We start from the raw sequence: 19,850 nt of genomic DNA, 5'->3' as shown, positions 1-19,850 counted from the left end.
GAACTAAAGTTGCCTCTAAACGAAGTTCTGCCGTTTTCCATAAATACTGTACGCCGTACCACGCGCAGTACAACGCGAAGGTGTAATAAATCTAGCACGAAGTCGAGTATGACCATTAACGCCGCACCTCATCACCCAATAGTAATAAGCGTATGGAACTCCTGCGCAGTTCCAGCTGTCGTTTTCGTCCGTAGAGTGCCGTTTGTCAAGGTGTTAGCTGGCTGTGGGGCTAGAACTCAGTTCCACCGGGAGCGCCGAGCACAGAGTGCAGCCCTAATTGGCCCGTGGACGTCTCCTCCCTATATCATTTTCCGCGTTAATCTCAAGTGTTGCAATTCACCGGTTTCCTGTTTCAAAGAGGTGTATGTATATAGAGGAGAGCTCCAGTCCTGGAACGTCTTAACTCGAGGTGTTCGTTACGTCAGCGGACGTGTGGAGTGAAATGTCAACGTCATCTGGATTCGATGCCTCAGAGCTCTTGATAGGGAAGAGAGTTCAGCAAAATTATCGGCTAATAATTATGTGGGAGAGCTGTTTCCAATGTAACTTCCATTCCGCTTTGAACAAGAGGGTAACGACGTTTTCACGTGCAGGAAGGACTCAGGATGGAAAGAGTATAAGCGATCTGTGCACATATTCAAATAGTAGAATGCACGCAGAAGCTATATTCGCGGAAGTTGTGACACGCCAAGTTTATTTTCGAGAGAAAGAACTCCCTGTAGGCGCATGTCTGTGAGGTATGGTGTTAATTTATCTGGGAAGTTGAGGTCGATATGAATGAAATGTTTTTGCAAATACTGTTGCACACTGAAACAGCGATACGTATGCACAAGGTTTGTAAGAGAAAGTTACGTCCAGTACAAGTGTTTTATTTTGTGAAGAAACCATCATGAAGGGACACGACGGCCTCATTTTCTGGGGTGTCAGGCCGCGTCATACACTCCTGGAAATTGAAATAAGAACACCGTGAATTCATTGTCCCAGGAAGGGGAAACTTTATTGACACATTCCTGGGGTCAGATACATCACATGATCACACTGACAGAACCACAGGCTCATAGACACAGGCAACAGAGCATGCACAATGTCGGCACTAGTACAGTGTATATCCACCTTTCGCAGCAATGCAGGCTGCTATTCTCCCATGGAGACGATCGTAGAGATGCTGGATGTAGTCCTGTGGAACGGCTTGCCATGCCATTTCCACCTGGCGCCTCAGTTGGACCAGCGTTCGTGCTGGACGTGCAGACCGCGTGAGACGACGCTTCATCCAGTCCCAAACATGCTCAATGGGGGACAGATCCGGAGATCTTGCTGGCCAGAGTAGTTGACTTACACCTTCTAGAGCACGTTGGGTGGCACGGGATACATGCGGACGTGCATTGTCCTGTTGGAACAGCAAGTTCCCTTGCCGGTCTAGGAATGGTAGAACGATGGGTTCGATGACGGTTTGGGTGTACCGTGCACTATTCAGTGTCCCCTCGACGATCACCAGTGGTGTACGGCCAGTGTAGGAGATCGCTCCCCACACCATGATGCCGGGTGTTGGCCCTGTGTGCCTCGGTCGTATGCAGTCCTGATTGTGGCGCTCACCTGCACGGCGCCAAACACGCATACGACCATCATTGGCACCAAGGCAGAAGCGACTCTCATCGCTGAAGACGACACGTCTCCATTCGTCCTTCCATTCACGCCTGTGGCGACACCACTGGAGGCGGGCTGCACGATGTTGGGGCGTGAGCGGATGACGGCCTAACGTTGTGCGGGACCGTAGCCCAGCTTCATGGAGACGGTTGCGAATGGTCCTTGCCGATACCCCAGGAGCAACAGTGTCCCTAATTTGCTGGGAAGTGGCGGTGCGGTCCCCTACGGCACTGCGTAGGATCCTACGGTCTTGGCGTGCATCCGTGCGTCGCTGCGGTCCGGTCCCAGGTCGACGGGCACGTGCACCTTCCGCCGACCACTGGCGACAACATCGATGTACTGTGGAGACCTCACGCCCCACGTGTTGAGCAATTCGGCGGTACGTCCACCAGGCCTCCCGCATGCCCACTATACGCCCTTGCTCAAAGTCCGTCAACTGCACATACGGTTCACGTCCACGCTGTCGCGGCATGCTACCAGTGTTAAAGACTGCGATGGAGCTCTGTATGCCACGGCAAACTGGCTGACACTGACGGCTGCGGTGCACAAATGCTGCGCAGCTAGCGCCATTCGACGGCCAACACCGCGGTTCCTGGTGTGTCCGCTGTGCCGTGCGTGTGATCATTGCTTGTACAGCCCTCTCGCAGTGTCCGGAGCAAGTATGGTGGGTCTGACACACCGGTGTCAATGTGTTCTTTTTTCCATTTCCAGGGGTGTATTTCTTCTAAAATAATCGACATTTCGACCCCTCTGCTGGGATCTTCTTCAGGATCTTCCGATGTCCACTATTGCTAAAACACACTAGCAATAGTGAACACCGGAAGACCTTGAAGAAGATCTCAGCAGAAGGGTGGAAACGTCGATTATTTTAGAGGAAATATCACGCAGCCTAACACCCCAGAAGATTTTAACTTAATTGGAGTTTCTGCCAGCAGCTGCCGAGTACGGTTTACAGAAAGACGAAGGGAAACGGGGACTGTCAAAAAAAAAAAAAAAAGGATGTTTCGGATATTAAGACTAATGGGTGGCTGTTGGTCAACACAGATTTCCCTCATGTGATATTGAACGTTCTACACAATACAATATTTGTACGTTGGAGATGTATTTCCTGAAACCGTCTAAAGCTCTAGGTACCGCAGTCATACTTTTCTTAAGTACAACTTTATAATGTGGTGCAGTTGATAAGAAACTGGAATCATATTCTGAAGTTTATGGATTCAAATCTCCGTCTCCTAATCCTCATTTAAGTTTTCTTACAATGTCTTTAAATCACTTGGGGAAAATTCCTGGGTATATCTTCTGAAAAGCTCATGACTGACAGCCTTCCCGGTCCTCAAACGCTTTCAGCTTCTGCTACGTCTCTAATGGCCTCATCGTCAGAACGCTATACATCAATCTTCCTTCCTTCCTTCTCCCTTCACTTTCAGCTTTCATTTTTTTATGTTTTTTTTTTCAGTGTAGGTAACAACAAAACTAAAAATACTCAATGAAGAGTCTGTGACAGCATTGCAGACTTCACTTTGCATAGCAGCTCTGCAGAGCTCCAAACTGCTAGTAATGCTTGTGAACAGTAAAATGATTTAGCAGTTTGTGTCCATTTTTTGAGTACCTTGTCATAGAATACAGCCATGGCATTAGTTATTACAGGTCAGTTGCCTCTCACTCTGTATCGTTGCTGGGTACTCCACCTATATTCACACAACAATAATAACTACTAATGGTCACTCTCAACGCGTCTCCTCTTTATCTTTGTTCTTTAATGTCTTTTATTTCTTTGCTCTACTCTCTACCTCACTGTCATTCGCAGATCTCACAGTAGCTTCTGTAACACTTGAATAACCATACCCCTTAGTTTGATGATTAATTCACGGCAACCCCAGTGCTAACTGAATTCATTTTCCTTCTGTTACTCGTAAATTTAAGTCTGAAACGTGTTCACGTAACCCACCTCATAAACGTGCATTTCCGCTACGATCATCCGACTACTTGCTTTCATGCGCAACTTTTTGACGCATTGGTGTTAATGCTAAGGTACCTATTACAATGCACGACAACAAGGTAGAATGCCCAAAATACAAAATATATAGCATTGGATACGGGATGCTAACAAACAGACTGGTCCTGAGTAAGGAATATTTCTTCTATGGCTTACTGATACCAGTGAGGGAATGAAAGATGGAAACTCGAATTGGAAAATTCATCTTCACACCATAATCCCGATTCGACGTGAACGTGTAGTGCCCCTTCTCCTCCCAATAACTAACTAAGTGAGCCGTGAGAGAGCCATCGGTCAAACTATGTCAGTGAAACAATAAAGTGTTTCAGTCAATTTTCGGGTTGATGAACGTGTTACACAGAGGACAAAGGCATCTGGGTGACAGCATGAGTCGGTGGTCAGCACGTTGTACTGGCGAGGCTGTTTGGGCCGACTGCAGTTCCCCATACCGAAGACTCCACCGACACTCCAAACTCATCTATGGTGCTCTTCACGTCGGCGGGTGGCCTAATTTTAACCATTATGTGCGTTCACCTCCAACTGGCGCTAACACCTACTGAGATTTTTATCTCTCTGGTGCGTTGCTGTGAGTGACCCCGAACCGCAATAGGGTCTCTCCTGCAGACTGCACTGTCCCCCTCAAAATAGGCCCCATTAGGTATTACACACTTATGACACCGCTTGTTTCAGTCCCCGAAAAACTTAACGGAAATCGATTTTTAAAACAGCTTTTATTTCTCTCAGCGACCCGCTTATTAATCTCATCCGTGCTTGTAAATCGACGACCCTGTTATCAGGAACAGAAAAAAGTCGCACGACAATGTGTCTGGAGAATATGGAAGCTTTAGCATCATTGCATCATTTTTTTGGTCAAAAAAATCCGAACAAGTAAGAAAATATGTGCAAGTGCATTGACGTGGTGCAAAAGGCATAATTTATTTCCCCCACAAATCTGGGCTTTTTTTCGGTTTCCTTCACACAAACACTCCAATTCTTTTTGATTCTTTGACCTTTTGGCAAGTACTCATGGCTCACTATGCCGCTAAAATTGAAGAACACGGGGAGCATAACTTTCACAGTTGGGCTCCACGATTCCCAATACCTGCGTTCAGACGACTGAGCCTTAGTTTCGACGTCGTATCCGTAAATCCGTGTTTCATCACCTGTTATGACACGTTTCAGTAGCTATACATCTTTGTTGGCTTTATCTGGCGACTTGCATTCGCCTCTGTTTTTTGTTCGAATTTCACAAATTTTTAATTTTTTCTGCCAGTTTTCATACCAAAACTATCTGAAAAAAAAATTGATGGTATGAGCTAACTGATATGCCAACATGATCAGCGACTTCTCTGATTATGATTCGGTGTTCGTTCGTAATAATTTCTTTCATTTTTTCCACTATTTTCTCAGCTGATATGCTGACGCGTCCAAGGCTCTCATCACTCTTCAGCGTCTTCACAGCCTTCTGCAAAAAGCTTATACCACTCGTAAACCTGAATAAAATAAAATTTGCCAAATCTTGAAAAAGGGGATCCCATACTAGGCGGTATAAATGGTAGAGAAAAGAAAGAAACCATCGATTTACTCAGAGCATACTCACAATAACCAAAGTTTGACATTTAGTTAACTTTCCTGCCCTTTAATCCGTTCTTACAGAAAATTTTAACACACATTCTCCGATCCATTTTTTACACACAACAAAAATCTTCTATCCTACCAAAACACATGTAATTTTTTTGACGGGTGACGGCAGACGAAATATTCAATATGGCTAACATTGTATAGATACTATTCAGACATATTTACAAGTCAGAATAGTAAAGTACGAGAAATTGCACAGTTTCCGTTACTTTTTTGATATTCCTCTTAAATGTAATCGAACAGAAATTTATATCACAGATTAGGTACACGATAAGAATATGATTAGAACTGCAGAACTGTACATGATCCTTGGTTTTGATATTTCAGTGTGATGTGAAACCCCGCGAACGAGATCTCTAATTGTCGCGATATGGAATCAAGAAGGGCCTGGGTATGTTTCGTCTAAGCAGCTTGTATGCGTGAATATTGATGGCTGCAGAACAGAGACGAGTTCGTGCCTTAGCATGACCCACATACATTCTAAGGCTGATACAGCTGTCGAACACCTGGGCAAGAGAAGCATTGGTATAAGCTATTCTTGAAAGAAAACATATACATTCTTCAGCCCATCTGTTCGAACATTGTCGTGCTGAAATATGACTTTTGAGGCTGTCTGAAGAGAGCAGAACGCCTTGGACTCTAAAGATTAGGAGATGGAGCGGTTCAGATTGTCCTCAGTAGGCTGGTGTGGCTCAAATGGCTCTGAGCACTATGGGACTTAACATCTGAGGTCATCAGTCCCCTAGAACATAGAACTACTTAAACCTAAGTAACCTAAGGACATCACACACATCCATGCCCGAGGCAGGATTCGAACCTGCGACCGTAGCGGCCGCGCGGTTCCAGACTGTAGCGCCTAGAACCGCTCGGCCACCCCGGCTGGCCAGGTTGGTGTGGAGATACTGCATGCAGTGGTGCTGAAAACCAAAAACCACCACACTTGGTCTTTTTCCGTCTTCGTTTTCAACAGTGCTGGCTGCTAGACTGCACTCATCAGGGTAGCATCTAATACCTTACTGTATCACTGGTAGAAGAGAAGTTCGCTCTGGACACTACACATGGGACAAACTGTCTTACTGTACTCACATGCCTGTTGCAAATTGAAGAGTTTTTGGTTTCAAGAATATGAAGTTCAATCACCGGTATTCCACCTGTCTAGTTCTCACCTACATATATTCTTCTCAAGTCACCTTTCGATATATGATCGAGGATATTTTTGCTACCACTAACATAGCCCCCTTTTTACTGTTCGGTTAGATTATGGTGTGCGGTAAGTCTGACTATTAACCGTACATCAGAAATATTCTTTGAAATATTCTGCAGCAGCTTTGCGTTGGGGTTTAACGCCGCAAGAACACTGACATATGCAACTGTTAGCACTGCTTGTCAAGTCGACCCAGCCGCTACAGGCTGGAATACTTTCTCTCCAAGACGAACAATGCCAGTTACAGCGTTCAACTTTCTCTTCCAACACGCTCTTCAATCAGCGACACAAACGTACACCGCAACAGCCTACGAGAAACAGCGACACGTTAGACATACGTCCTACGCAAAGGAGAATCGCCAGTGTTCTGGAGTGACGGCATATAGTTCATGCTTTCCACCAGCTCGTAGAATGCTAACTCAAAACTGTAACACCGTCCGTATGACCTCAAAAGTTCGCCACAGGCGGCGCGTGTGTAAGCGTATCTCTTAGCCGCCGACCAGCGTCTGTGATATGCATGCGCAGTACCGCAACGATGGAGCATATAAGGCCGCGCTTAGCACCTTGTCGTCATTCTTGCGACTCGTTCTGAGGATAGCCGGACGACACGCGGCCGAAATATCAGTGGAAGAAATTTTATTCGCACGGCTGCATGACCGAAATTTAATGGACTATTTGTTACGCCGCGAAAAGTTGGAAACGCACAGTCGTTTTAAGGCACTGATCGTTCTTCTTGGCGACTGGTGGTATATTGCTGGCCCATGTAAGCTGATGTGGCGTAGGCCTGCTTCTGTGGTGATGACTAAGGAGCGTGTTGTAAGAAAAAAAAATAGATCAGCGTTCTTCACGACACGCCAACGGCCTTGCTACAATGGTAATACCGGTTCCCGTCAGATCACTGAAGTTAACCGCTGTCGGGGCTGGGCTTGCACTCTGGCTCTGTTGGCAAGCGGGGTGCACTCAGCCCTTGTGAGGCAAACTGAAGAGCTACTTTATTGGAAAGTAGCGGCTCCGGTCTCGTAAACAGTCAAAACGGACGGGAGAGCGGTGTTCTGACGACATGGCCTTCCACATCCGCATCCAGTGACGCTTGTGGGCTAAGGATGACACGGCGGCCGGTCGGTACCGTTGGGCATTCATGGCCTGTTCGGGCCGAGTTTAGTTTAGTTCTTCACAACACAAAGCCGCTGCAGAATATTTCAGAGCCAAACACTATTAGGGAAGCTCAGGTGAATATCTCTCGCTGCATGATACTCTTCCCCTTTTCCTCGCGCCAAAATTCTCGTTATCAAACCAAGTTGTCTTAAAATACAAAGAGCAACAATTTTTTTTCCAATTTCCCCCCAACTCATCCTCACCTTACCGTCGAATCAACATGGAAACACATAGAGGTTGTCTACTGCGAAGCCCCATGCTCAAGAGTGTGCATTGAACGGTGTGATCCGAAACGTGTCAACAACAGCATTATGCTGTGACGTCACATCTGCGACAGAGGGCCGTCTATCCTGGATTACAGACTTGGTAAGTCTCCGGCCTCTTAAGTTAGGTGATGAGACGTGGACAGCTAACGCTCGTGACTTCACTGTCCTTCAACCACTTTCCATAGATGTTTAGGACAGTAGTACTCCAAACTCGGCCAGTTTCAATGTTTCCGAGACGCTCCCTTCCCAGTTACTGGGCTATAACAATCTGCCGCTCGTCAAACTCGCTTTTGTCAGTGGATTCCTCGTTTTGTGGTCCCTCTCTTTGCTAGAATGATTTGCAAATCGTCTCTGCTCCGATTATATACAAGGTGGTTGTAGTTAAACTTTCGCAGCCTGAGACACGCGGGGTAGCCGCGTGGTTTGGGGCGTCTTGTCACGGTTCGCGCGACTCCCCCTTCGGAGGTTCGAGTCCTCCCTCTGGCAAGGGTGTGTGTGTGTGTGTGTGTGTCGGCCTTAGCTTAAGTTAGTTTAAGTTAGATTAAGTAGTGTGTAAGGTTAGGGACCGATGACCTCAGCAAATGGCTCTGAGCACTATGGGACTCAACTGCTGTGGTCATAAGTCCCCTAGAACTTAGAACTACTTAAACCTAACTAACCTAAGGACATCACAAACATCCATGCCCGAGGCAGGATTCGAACCTGCGACCGTAGCGGTCGCGCGGTTCCAGACTGTAGCGCCTTTAACCGCTCGGCCACTCCGGCAGGCTGACCTCAGCAGTTTGGTCCCATAAGACCTTACCACTTTCGCAGCCTCAGCCGGTGCCGACAGAAAACTTTTTACTTTAGCGGTACTCCACTGTATAGGAATGATGTTCAGACTGTACGCTGCAGGATTTGCGGTTTCCGTGATGTTAGTGTCATGACTTGTCCTTAGGCGCTGGTACTGGTACGGCGACTTAAGGTTGAAGCACAGACATCAGTGGTCACTACAGTTACAGTGAGCATAGGTCTGGAGAATGTGAGCAGGGCTTTACTCGTAAAGATGTTTTATCAAGACAACAGCAGTGGTGCTGTTGTTCTTCGCGAGTATCGTCGCATTAAAGGAATACTGAGAGATCCTCTTGCCGTATCATGGTTGAAGAACATGACTCGGAAGTTTGAATTAACTGGAGATTTGGGAACTGCTCCTAGGAGAGGCTGGCGGACAATTGCGTCACAAATGTTTGGAGAAGTTACAGCTACCCAAGGCTGAGAATGCTAGACGCAATGTAAGACCTTCAAGCAGTACGCGAGCTGTGTCACGATTTATGAGCTTTCCATGATTCACGGTTCGAAAAGTATTGCGACCAATTATGCGGTTCTGGGCTGTCGTGTATGAAGACGGTCGTCACATTGGTCATCGTTTGTAAACTGGAACGTAAACATGGTACACGGTTAATAGATGTTCCCCCTCTCATGTCGAAATTAAAATATCTTTCAATGATTTATTTGTTATTTCTCTTCCGCATGTCCTTACTGATGTATCCACCAAGTTTCATTGTCCCCTACACTCTACAATGCGGCATTCAATCTCGCGGCAAGGTAGTAGTTTTTGTGCTTTCGCTCACCAGCGAATATGCCACCAAATGAGGATGAGGGTCAGAGAAAATAGTACCTGCGCAGAGCTGTTTTGCCTGAACATCATTTGCGAATGGAGCAGGTAAGGAAGAACTTGAGGTGATCCCCCAAGTACTCTCATCCGGACACTCGCAGATTATAGCTGTACATGAAGATTCCACGTGTAGTAGAAGCAGATAGTATCATCATTCATTATCAATCATCCACAATGGAAAACTGAGACTGTCAATGTGTTTTGAACGTCAGTAAGGACGATATCAAGATCAATATTTTGTTTATGAACTAGACATGTTTCAGCATGAACCCCTTGGCAACAGTCAAATGTGTTAGTGAATAGGGTGATTTGAAGAAACTCCGACATTAGCCGCAATCGGGCACTGGAATAAATCCAATGGCGACATGTGAAAATTTGTGCTGGACCGGGACTCCAATCAGTATTTCCCGCGCGAACGGTCGCTTAATAGTTTCGGCTATCCGAGCACGCTGCCCGTTCATTCAGCATTCCCAACTTGTCGCATACTACCGGGTGATCAAAAAGTCAGTATAAATTTGAAAACTTAATAAACCACGGAATAATGTAGATAGAGAGGTACAAATTGACACATATGCTTGGAATGACACGGGGTTTTATTAGGACAGAAAAAGAAACACCCCATATTACTAGACGCGCGAAAGATCTCTTGCGCGCGTCGTTTGGTGACGATCGTGTGCTCAGTCGCCACTTTCGTCACGCTTGGCCTCCCAGGTCCCCAGACCTCAGTCCGTGCGATTATTGGCTTTGGGGTTACCTGAAGTCGCAAATGTATCGTGATCGACCGACATCTCTAGGGATCTGAAAGACAACATCCGACGCCAATGCCTCACCATAACTCCGGATATGCTTTACAGTGCTGTTCACAACATTATTCCTCGACTGCAGCTATTGTTGAGGAATGATGGTGGACATATTGAGTATTTCCTGTAAAGAACATCATCTTTGCTTTGTCTTACTTTGTTATGCTAATTATTGCTATTCTGATCAGATGAAACGCCATCTGTCGGACATTTTTTGAACTTTTCTATTTTTTTTGGTTCTAATAAAACCCCATGTCATTCGAAGCATGTGTGTCAATTTGTACCTCTGTTTCTACATTATTCCGTGATTTATTAAGTTTTAAATTTATACTGAATTTTTGATCACCCGGTACATACCAAACGTTCCTGCTTATCACCCCCATTGCATGGTTCCCACAAGAAGTCGGACGAAGATTACTTTCGCCCTGAATGATCTTTAATTACCGTCGAGGTGCATATATATTTATCTGCGTGGTGTGTGTTCCTTCGGACATGTAAGGCACATTACCTAAAAAAACACTACAAGAAAAGAAATAGAGACCACTTGCAGTTATGCCATTTTTGCAGAATGCAGTTATCGTCTAAATGACATGTGCTCGATGTCCACAGGTAACTACAAGTTGTCGTTTCACTCTGCCAAGGCCAGCCGCTGTGACCGAGCGGTTCTCGGCGCTTCAGTCCGGAACCGCGCTGCTGCTCCGGTCGCAGGTTGGAATCCTGCCTCGGGCAAGGATGTGTGTGTTATCCTTAGATTAGTTAGGTTTACGTAGTTCTCAGTCTAGGGGACTGATGGCCTCGGATGTTCAGTTCTATAGAGCTTGGAGCCATTTGAACCATTTTTGAACTCTGCCAAGAGCTTAGATATAAAAAAAACGCAAGAAAGACATTGTGTCCAATGTATCCTATGTTGAAAGCCCATTAAGGAACAGGTAATACAGATTGAAACTTTTGTGTGTAGGTAAAGTCATCGTTATGTTCTGCAGATCACCGTTTCAGCCACTACTGCAAGTGGCATTCGTCAGGATTGTGTATTTACTGGAACATCGAGTGAGGTGGCAATAGTAAAACACTAGATTCGCACTGAGTAGGACGGTGGTTCAAATGGCTCTGAGCACTATGGAACTTAACTTCTGAGGTCATCAGTCCCCTAGAACTTATAACTACTTAAACATAACTAACCGAAGGACATCACACACACTCATGCCCGAGGCAGGATTCGAACCTGCGACCGTAGCGGTCCCTCGGTTCCAGACTGTAGCGCCTAGAACCGCTCGGCCACCCCGGCCGGCGACGGTGGTTCAAATCCCCGTCCAGCCACACGGAATGCTTTGTCCGTGATTTTCCTAAATCGCTAAAGATGAATGCTGGGACGGATAATGTGAAATCGCACGGCCATTTCCTTCCTTCGTCAGAGTTTTTGCTCCGTCTCTAATGACTTCCCAGTGGGCGTAACGTTAATCCTAACATTCCTGTAGTAAGTACACCACGCTGATGAGGACTACTTGCAACAGAGGCCGAAACTGTGGTCTAGAAACGTTACGACGCGGTAATACACTCAGAAAAGTTTTATGTAAGTTACAACGGCCGCGGGAGCCTACACTTACACAACCTACAACACAGTTGCGACGCCTGTGTTGTGGTTCGCACCACGTGGTATGAGAGATCGCAGCAGCTGCGAGAAATTGAGTCGCGGCTTGTTGTAGCATTCAGGGAACGTAATACATTTGGATTTCAGAGAGCGGTAAAGGGAACGCGAGACTGGCTGGCGAATTAAGGACCCCATAACTCACTTGGCGGGGGCGTTTCGAAATGGCTGATTATCCCCGCACGAGCGGCGATATGATTAAAACAATGAACAGATGGCTATCGGCGCGCGGGAGAAATCGCAGCGCAGGCCAGTCGTGCATTCTCGCCGGTAACGAGAGTCGACTCGCTAGACGACCTTTATCGATAATGACTGCTGTTTCGCCGGCCGGCCCATATATGCACGATCCGCTCCGGCGGGTGGGTCTCACACCTGGGCTCCCGGGAGAAAGCGACGCTCGCTCACCCTACTCTCGTCTATTCTGCTCTGCGCGCCCGCGCCGTTCAGCAAACTGCCGACTAGCTTGTGTACCGTAAACTGAAAACCAAACTCACGACTCTCTCCTGGTAAAATACCAAGGAGCCACTCCTGCGTACTCATCCCGTAGTTTTCTTGTTTTTGTTTACCTTCTGTCGACACTTTCGTGCTAACATTTCTCGCTGCGATTTCTGCTCAGAATTTTGCATTCGATTTAAATGTTGTTGTTGTGGTCTTCAGTCCTAGGACTGGTTTGAAGCAGCTCTCCGTGCTACTCTATCCTGTGCAAGCTTCTTCATCTCCCAGTACCTACTGCAACCTACATTCTTCTGAATCTGCTTAGTGTATTCATCTCTTGGTCTCCCTCTACGATTTTTACCCTCCACGCCGCCCTCCAATACCAAATTGGTGAGCCCTTGATGCCTCAACACATGTCCTACCAACCGATCCCTTCTTCTAGTCAAGTTGTGCCACAACTTCTCTTCTCCCCAATCCTATTCAATACTTCCTCTTAGTTATGTGATCTACCCATCTAATCTTCAGCATTCTTCTGTAGCACCACATTTCAAATGCTTCTATTCTCTTCTTGTCCAAACTATTTATCGTCCATGTTTCACTTAAATACATGGCTACACTCCATACAAATACTTTCAGAAACGACTTCCTGACACTTAAATCTATACTCGATGTTAACAAATTTCTCTTCTTCAGAAACGCTTTCCTTTCCATTGCCAGTCTAAATTTTATATCCTCTCTACTTCGACCATCATCAGTTATTTTGCTCCCCAAGTAGCAAAATTCCTTTACTACTTTAAGTGTCTCATTTCCCAATCTAATTCCCTCAGCATCACCCGACTTAATTCGACTTCATTCCATTATCCTCGTTTTGCTTTTGTTGATGTTCATCTTATACCCTCTTTTCAAGACACTATCCATTCCATTCAACTGCTCTTCCAAATCCTTTGCTGTCTCTGACAGAATTACAATGTCATCGGCGAACCTCAAAGTTTTTATTTCTTCTCCCTGGATTTTAATACCTACTCCGAACTTTTCTTTTGTTTCCTTCACTGCTTGCTCAATATACAGATTGAATAACATCGGGGAGAGGCTACAGCCCTGACTCACTCCCTTCCCAACCACTGCTTCCCTTTCATGTCCCTCGACTCTTATAACTGCCATCTGGTTTCTGTACAAATTATAAATAGCCTTTCGCTCCCTGTATTTTACCCCTGCCACCTTCAGAATTTGAAAGAGCGTATTCCAATCAACATTGTCAAAAGCTTTCTCTAAGTCTACAAATCCTAGAAACGTAGGTTTGCCTTTCCTTAATCTAGCTTCTAAGATAAGTCGTAGGGTCAGTATTCCCTGACGTGTCCCAACATTTCTACTGATTCCAAACTGATCTTCCCCGAGGTCAGCTTCTACTAGTTTTTCCATTCGTCTGTAAAGAATCCGCGTTAGTATTTTGCAGCAGTGGCTTATTAAACTGATAGTTAGGTAATTTTCACATCTGTCAACACCTGCTTTCTTTGGGATTGGAATTATTATATTCTTCTTGAAGTCTGAGGGTATTTCGCCTGTTTCATACATCTCGCTCACGAGATGGTAGAGTTTCGTCAGGGCTGGCTCTCCCAAGGCTGTCAGTAGTTCTAATAGAATGTTGTCTACTCCCGGGGCCTTGTCTCGACTCAGGTCTTTCAGTGATCTGTCAAACTCTTCACGCAGTATTATATCTCCCATTTCATCTTCATCTACATCCTCTTCCATTTCCATAATATTGTCCTCAAGTACATCGCCCTTGTATATACTCCTTCCACCTTTCTGCTTTCCCTTCTTTGCTTAGAACTGGGTTTCCTTCTGAGCTTTTGATATTCATACAAGTGGTTCTCTTTTCTCTGAAGGTCTCTTTAATTTTCTGTAGGCTGTATCTATCTCAGCCCTAGTGAGATAAGCCTCTACATCCTTACACTTGTCCTCTAGCCATGCCTGCTTAGCCATTTTGCACTTTCAGTCGATCTCATTTCTGAGACGTTTGTATTCCTTTTTGCCTGCTTCATTTACTGCATTTTTATATTTTCTCCTTTCATCAATTAAGGTCAGTATTTCTTCTGTCACCCAAGGATTTCTACTAGCTCTCGTCTTTTTACCTACTTGATCCTCTGCTGCCTTCACTACTTCATCCCTCAAAGCTACCCATTCTTCTTCTACTGTATTTCTTTCCCCCATTCCTGTCAGTTGATCCCTTATCCTCTCCCTGAGACTCTGTACAACCTCTGTAGTTTCCTCAGTTTTAATCTACAGGTCATAACCAATGGATTGTGGTCAGAATCCACATCTGCCCCTGGAAATGTCTTACAATTTGAAACCTGATTCCTAAATCTCTGTCTTACCGTTATATAATCTATCTGAAACCTGTCAGTATCAGATTTAAATAAGAGCAGCGAAGCTGCTGGGGAAATTGAGACTCCCTTTCGGTGTCTTAGACAAAGATAAAATTTCCCTAACTGAGGCAGAGATGGTGCTGATACTGTGCTGATTAAATTCAGTTAAGGGCCAACATGAGGCACCAATTACGTAACGATGGAATATTGGAAAGGTAAGCGCCACGTTTATGAAGACCAGTGTTGTCTACGTTTACGTCTTGTGAGAGAACAGCACTTGAGCGCGGCGATTACAATATTTAAATAAATAATGAGGTTATAGGCACTAGCTTCAGGAATGTACGTAGAGCAAATTTCATTTACATTAAATGTTTTGCTGTGGGCAACGGCTCATTACTTTGGGGTATCCTCTTCAAAATACAATTACAAATCAATTAATAGCTTAAACAAGTATGAACGAAGTTAAAACATTAATGTTATACCCATTATATAACATTGGTGCATAAATTCGTAGCGTTTATTCATAACTTAACAGATACACGTAATTGAGACTCTAGCCACCAGTATTATATTTTGCTTCACTGCCTGCGTTGAGGTAACTTTTAGATTCCGCGACTGTAGAAGTCATGTGATTTTAAGGTGAAGATCTCGTAGAGCCATGAGGGACCGCATATTCATCCGGAAAGGAATTTCTTTGAACGTTATTCGATAGTTAGCGGAAAAGGTGAAAATCTGAGGGCTCAAGATCAAGCGAACAAGGTCGGTGCGGAATGATTTCCCAACCCAACACCTGCCTAGTGTTTCTTGTCATGCCAGCCGAATACAGGCGGGCGTTATCGTGGTACAGTATCACTTCACGCGTCCGCTCCCGGTAGCTGAGTGGTCAGCGCGACAGATTGTCAATCGTAAGGGCCCGGGATCGATTCGCGGTTGGGTCGGAGATTTTCTCCGCTTAGGGACTGGGTGTTTTGTTGTCCTAATCATCATCATTTCATCCCTATCGACGTACAAGTCGCCGAAGTGGCGTCAGATCGAAAGACTTGCACCCGGTGAATGGTCTATCCGACGGGCGGCCCCTCTCACGCGACATTTACATCACTTCACGCAGTCTTCCTGGTCGTTGTTCATGAACTGACGCCTCACTTGTTGACAATAAATATCAGCAGTGATAGTTACACCTCGGGGAAACAATTCGTAGTACATCAATAGTCGTTGTCGTACCAGATGCATAACATTATCTTTTGTGGGTGTGCGCAAGTCTTTGCACGGGGAATTGCTGCTTTGTTTGGGATCGATCATTCCTCTATTTTCCTTAAGTTAGCGTAAAAAAACACCGTTCCCCGTCACCAGTAACAATACAGGATAGGAATGGTCGGTGTTGTTTAAGAGCCAGCTGATGACGAGCAAGCAGAGATGTACATATGGCTACCCGCAGATTTTTGTGATTTTGGCTTAGAGCATGCGGTACACAGAAACCGGATTTTTGAACCTTCCACACCGCATGCAAGTCTCGCACTATCGCGGAACCATCACATTTCATCAACTTTGCCAGTTCACGAGTACAGTGACGTGAATCGTTGTGGAGTAATATGTTTAAACGAGCTTCATCACCCTCCGAAGCTCTTTCTCAATGTGAAGAGTCACTGATGTCAAACGATCCTCCTTAAAACGAGAAAATCAATTTCTTGTCCTGCTCTGTCCAATGGTATTATCCGCATTTACGACGCCTGTGTGTCCTACTGAGCTGTTCACAACATTATTCCTCGACTACAGCTATTGTTGAGTAATGATGGTGGACATATTCAGCATTTCCTGTGAAGAACATCATCTTTGCTTTGTCTTACTTTATAATGCTACTTATTGCTATTCTGATCAGATAAAGCGCCATCTGTTGGACATTTTTTGAACTTTTGTATTTTTTTGGTTCTAATAAAACCCCATGTCATTCCAAGCATGTGTGTCAATTTGTACCTCTCCATCTGCATTCTTCCGTGGTTTATTCAGTTTTCAAATTTATACTGACTTTTTGATCACCCGGTATATGCGTGGAGTAATATGTTATTCGACTCTTCCCAGAAAATGTCAATAGTAAACCTCTCAGTGATGCATAACGTCTCTCGTGTAACATTTGCCATTGGAGTTTGTTAATCATCTCCCGCACCGACTAAACGATCCGTGACGAAACGCACCGCTGTTCGTTGGATATTCTGTACCTCTTCTATAAATCCTATCTGGTAAGGATCCCATATTAATGATCAATACTCAAGAATCGGTTGAGCAAGTGCCTTATAAGCAACTTCTTTCGCGAATGAGTTACATTTCCTTAAGATTTTTCCTCTGAATCTCAGTCTGGCATCTGCTTTTCCTAATGTTTACTTTTTTAGATCATTCCACGTAAGGTTGCTCTGAATAGTCACTCCTTCATATTTTACGGCAGTTACTGTTTCCATTAGTGTCACATCAACAGTGTAGTAGTACGGTAATGGATTTCTTTTCTCATGTATGCGTAACATGTGACATTTTTTTACGTCTAGGGTCAACTGTCAGAACCTGCACCATTCATTAATCCTCTGTAGGCTGCTCTGCAAATCGACAATGTCTTCTGGCGTTACTACTTTGTTGTGAACAATTACATCATCTGCGACCCGTCTTAAACAGTATCCAATGCCTTCTATCAGATCATTCATGCATTTTGTAAACAGTACCGACCCTATCACGCTTTGTTGGGGTATTTCGAAACTTTCTTGTGGTATTCTGAAAATTACCTTTACATTTATTAATTTCGTTCCGTTAAGAACGACGTGTTCAGTTCTTTCTGCAAGTAAGTCTTGAATCCAATTGCAAAACTACAGTGTTTCATACGACCTCCTAATATTTTAGTGCGAGAAATTTACAAATGCAGCAGTTGCAGAGATATCTTATGCCAAATTTCTGAACTGGTTGCAGCAGTAGTAAAAAGTTTGGAGTAAAGAAAGGACGAGGAACGTGCAAGAAGTTGGGGGACTGCAGAGTGGAAATCTCGGCACTATTGTGTGGACAACATAGACTTCTATAGCGCAACAGATTGGAAGACTATAAACGACAGAATGAGATTCTAGAGGACAATAGGGGGAATTTCATTAAGATAACGCCAGCACGGCCGAGGAACAAGAAGTCTGGTGCAGACAAGGAAACTAAACCACCCAGCGGCGACCGGGCAGCCGTCGTAGCGAGGATGGGAAGAGAAATAACAGCCATGTATTATGTGCGTGCCGCATAAAAGGAAGGGGTCGTACAGAAAAGATGGCGAAACCAGTTTAAATAATTCCGCTTGGCACGGAGAAGATCAAAGGCCGACCGTAATGTTCGAGACGGCGTAATTTCAAGATGCTTTTAGCTCCGAGACACTTCGGCATACAAGTGTATCTAGCGTCCTTTATTTTCAGCCACACGCTTGTGCTTCTGTTTCCACAGATGAGTTTCCTTTCGTAGCGTAGCCGCAGCAGACAATGGCTCGTTAGTTCGGCACATCTTTTACGAATATAGTGCTTCTCTTCGTATCACTGTAACGAGAAATAACACCAGTCCTTGTAATTGTTACACTAAATGGTGATAACATTCTCGATATTTGCACGATACTGTAGCCATATTTTCCCTTGTTTAGAGTCATGGAATAGAGACTAACATGAATTTTACTTTAACACGGACTAAAGCCAGCAGATGCACGAGATATTAAGATGGCGACAGGTTTCATCAGAAAAATTCTTCCCGCAGCGTTGGTATGAGAACAAGCGTATGTGTAGGCTTTTGTGCTCAGATATGCACCAGGACTTTCGAAACACGCTATAAGCATACAGTAAGATTCAACTATTGTTCTTGTCTTGCAGGAGCTATTTTTATCGTTGTATTCCCTGTAAACAATGCAGTACCAAAATATATTTTCTAGCTTGCCCGTGTCCTAGCTTTTATGTGTAGTAGGGAGAAAGCAAGCGGCACAAGATCAGAATGAAATGTTCATTTTGAAGCGGAGAGTGTGCTGATATGAAACTTCCTGGTAGATTAAAACTGAGTGCCGGACCGAGACTTGAATTCGGCAAAAGTCCTGAGTTCGAGTCTCGGTCCGGCTTACAGTTTTAATCTGCCAGAAAATTTCTCCACCTATTTTGCTAGTAAAAGTCCGTCTTCAGACGAAGCTTCTATTTTTATTGAAGCAATACGTATTTTAAAGCGAAATCTTCATCGTCATTGTTCTCTGCTTTTGCAATTGAGGCTTTTCATAGCAGCCCCGCGGAGGAACTGTACATCAGGGAAGTCATAAGTATTGTTTTATTTGAAGTACAAGAGTTTTGCTGCACTATTTACTTATTTACTCCTTGTGATACAGTTTATATGACTAGCTCGTTTCGACGATATGCCATTATCAAGTGTACGTTTTAGCTGGTATGATGTGGTCCACATGGCATCATGTAGCGTAAATGTCAATTGTCTCTTTGTTATGATACGATCACTTTGTTTATACGTTTACCTTTTTCCATGATCTTGTAACGTTATTTTTTCACATATAGCATTGCTGGAGCCGAAGCTGTCAGAAAATCTGTCAAAAAATTACTTCACAAGGTCACACAAATAAAAAGTAAACATATGATTAACGTGATCGTATCATAACAAAAAGACAAGCAGTATTTATGCTCCAAGATGCCATACGGACCACATCATACCGGCTAAGATGTACGCTTCACAATGGCAATTCTCCGAAACGAGATCCTCGTGTAAATAGCATCAGTACAAGTAAATGAATAAATAATGCAGCAAAAAACTTGTACTTCAAATAAAATTTGTCGTTCGACCTTATGCAAGCTGCGAGCCCACTGGAAAGGAAACTGTTGAATACATCATAGTTATTAATGAATGACAATTCTAATAAAAAAAACTACACACATAACATCACACAAATGGACGAAAAAAGTGATCAGATTGTCCACTCCTTTTCAGAAATTTGTTGTGATGAAGATCATACAGAGTGACGTCATTTCATTGATAATAAATAATGATGGAGATTATCGTGAAA

The sequence above is a fragment of the Schistocerca serialis genome, chromosome 5 (assembly GCF_023864345.2).
Source record: "Schistocerca serialis cubense isolate TAMUIC-IGC-003099 chromosome 5, iqSchSeri2.2, whole genome shotgun sequence".
Taxonomy (NCBI): domain Eukaryota; kingdom Metazoa; phylum Arthropoda; class Insecta; order Orthoptera; family Acrididae; genus Schistocerca; species Schistocerca serialis.
This window is presented reverse-complemented; position numbering follows the sequence as displayed.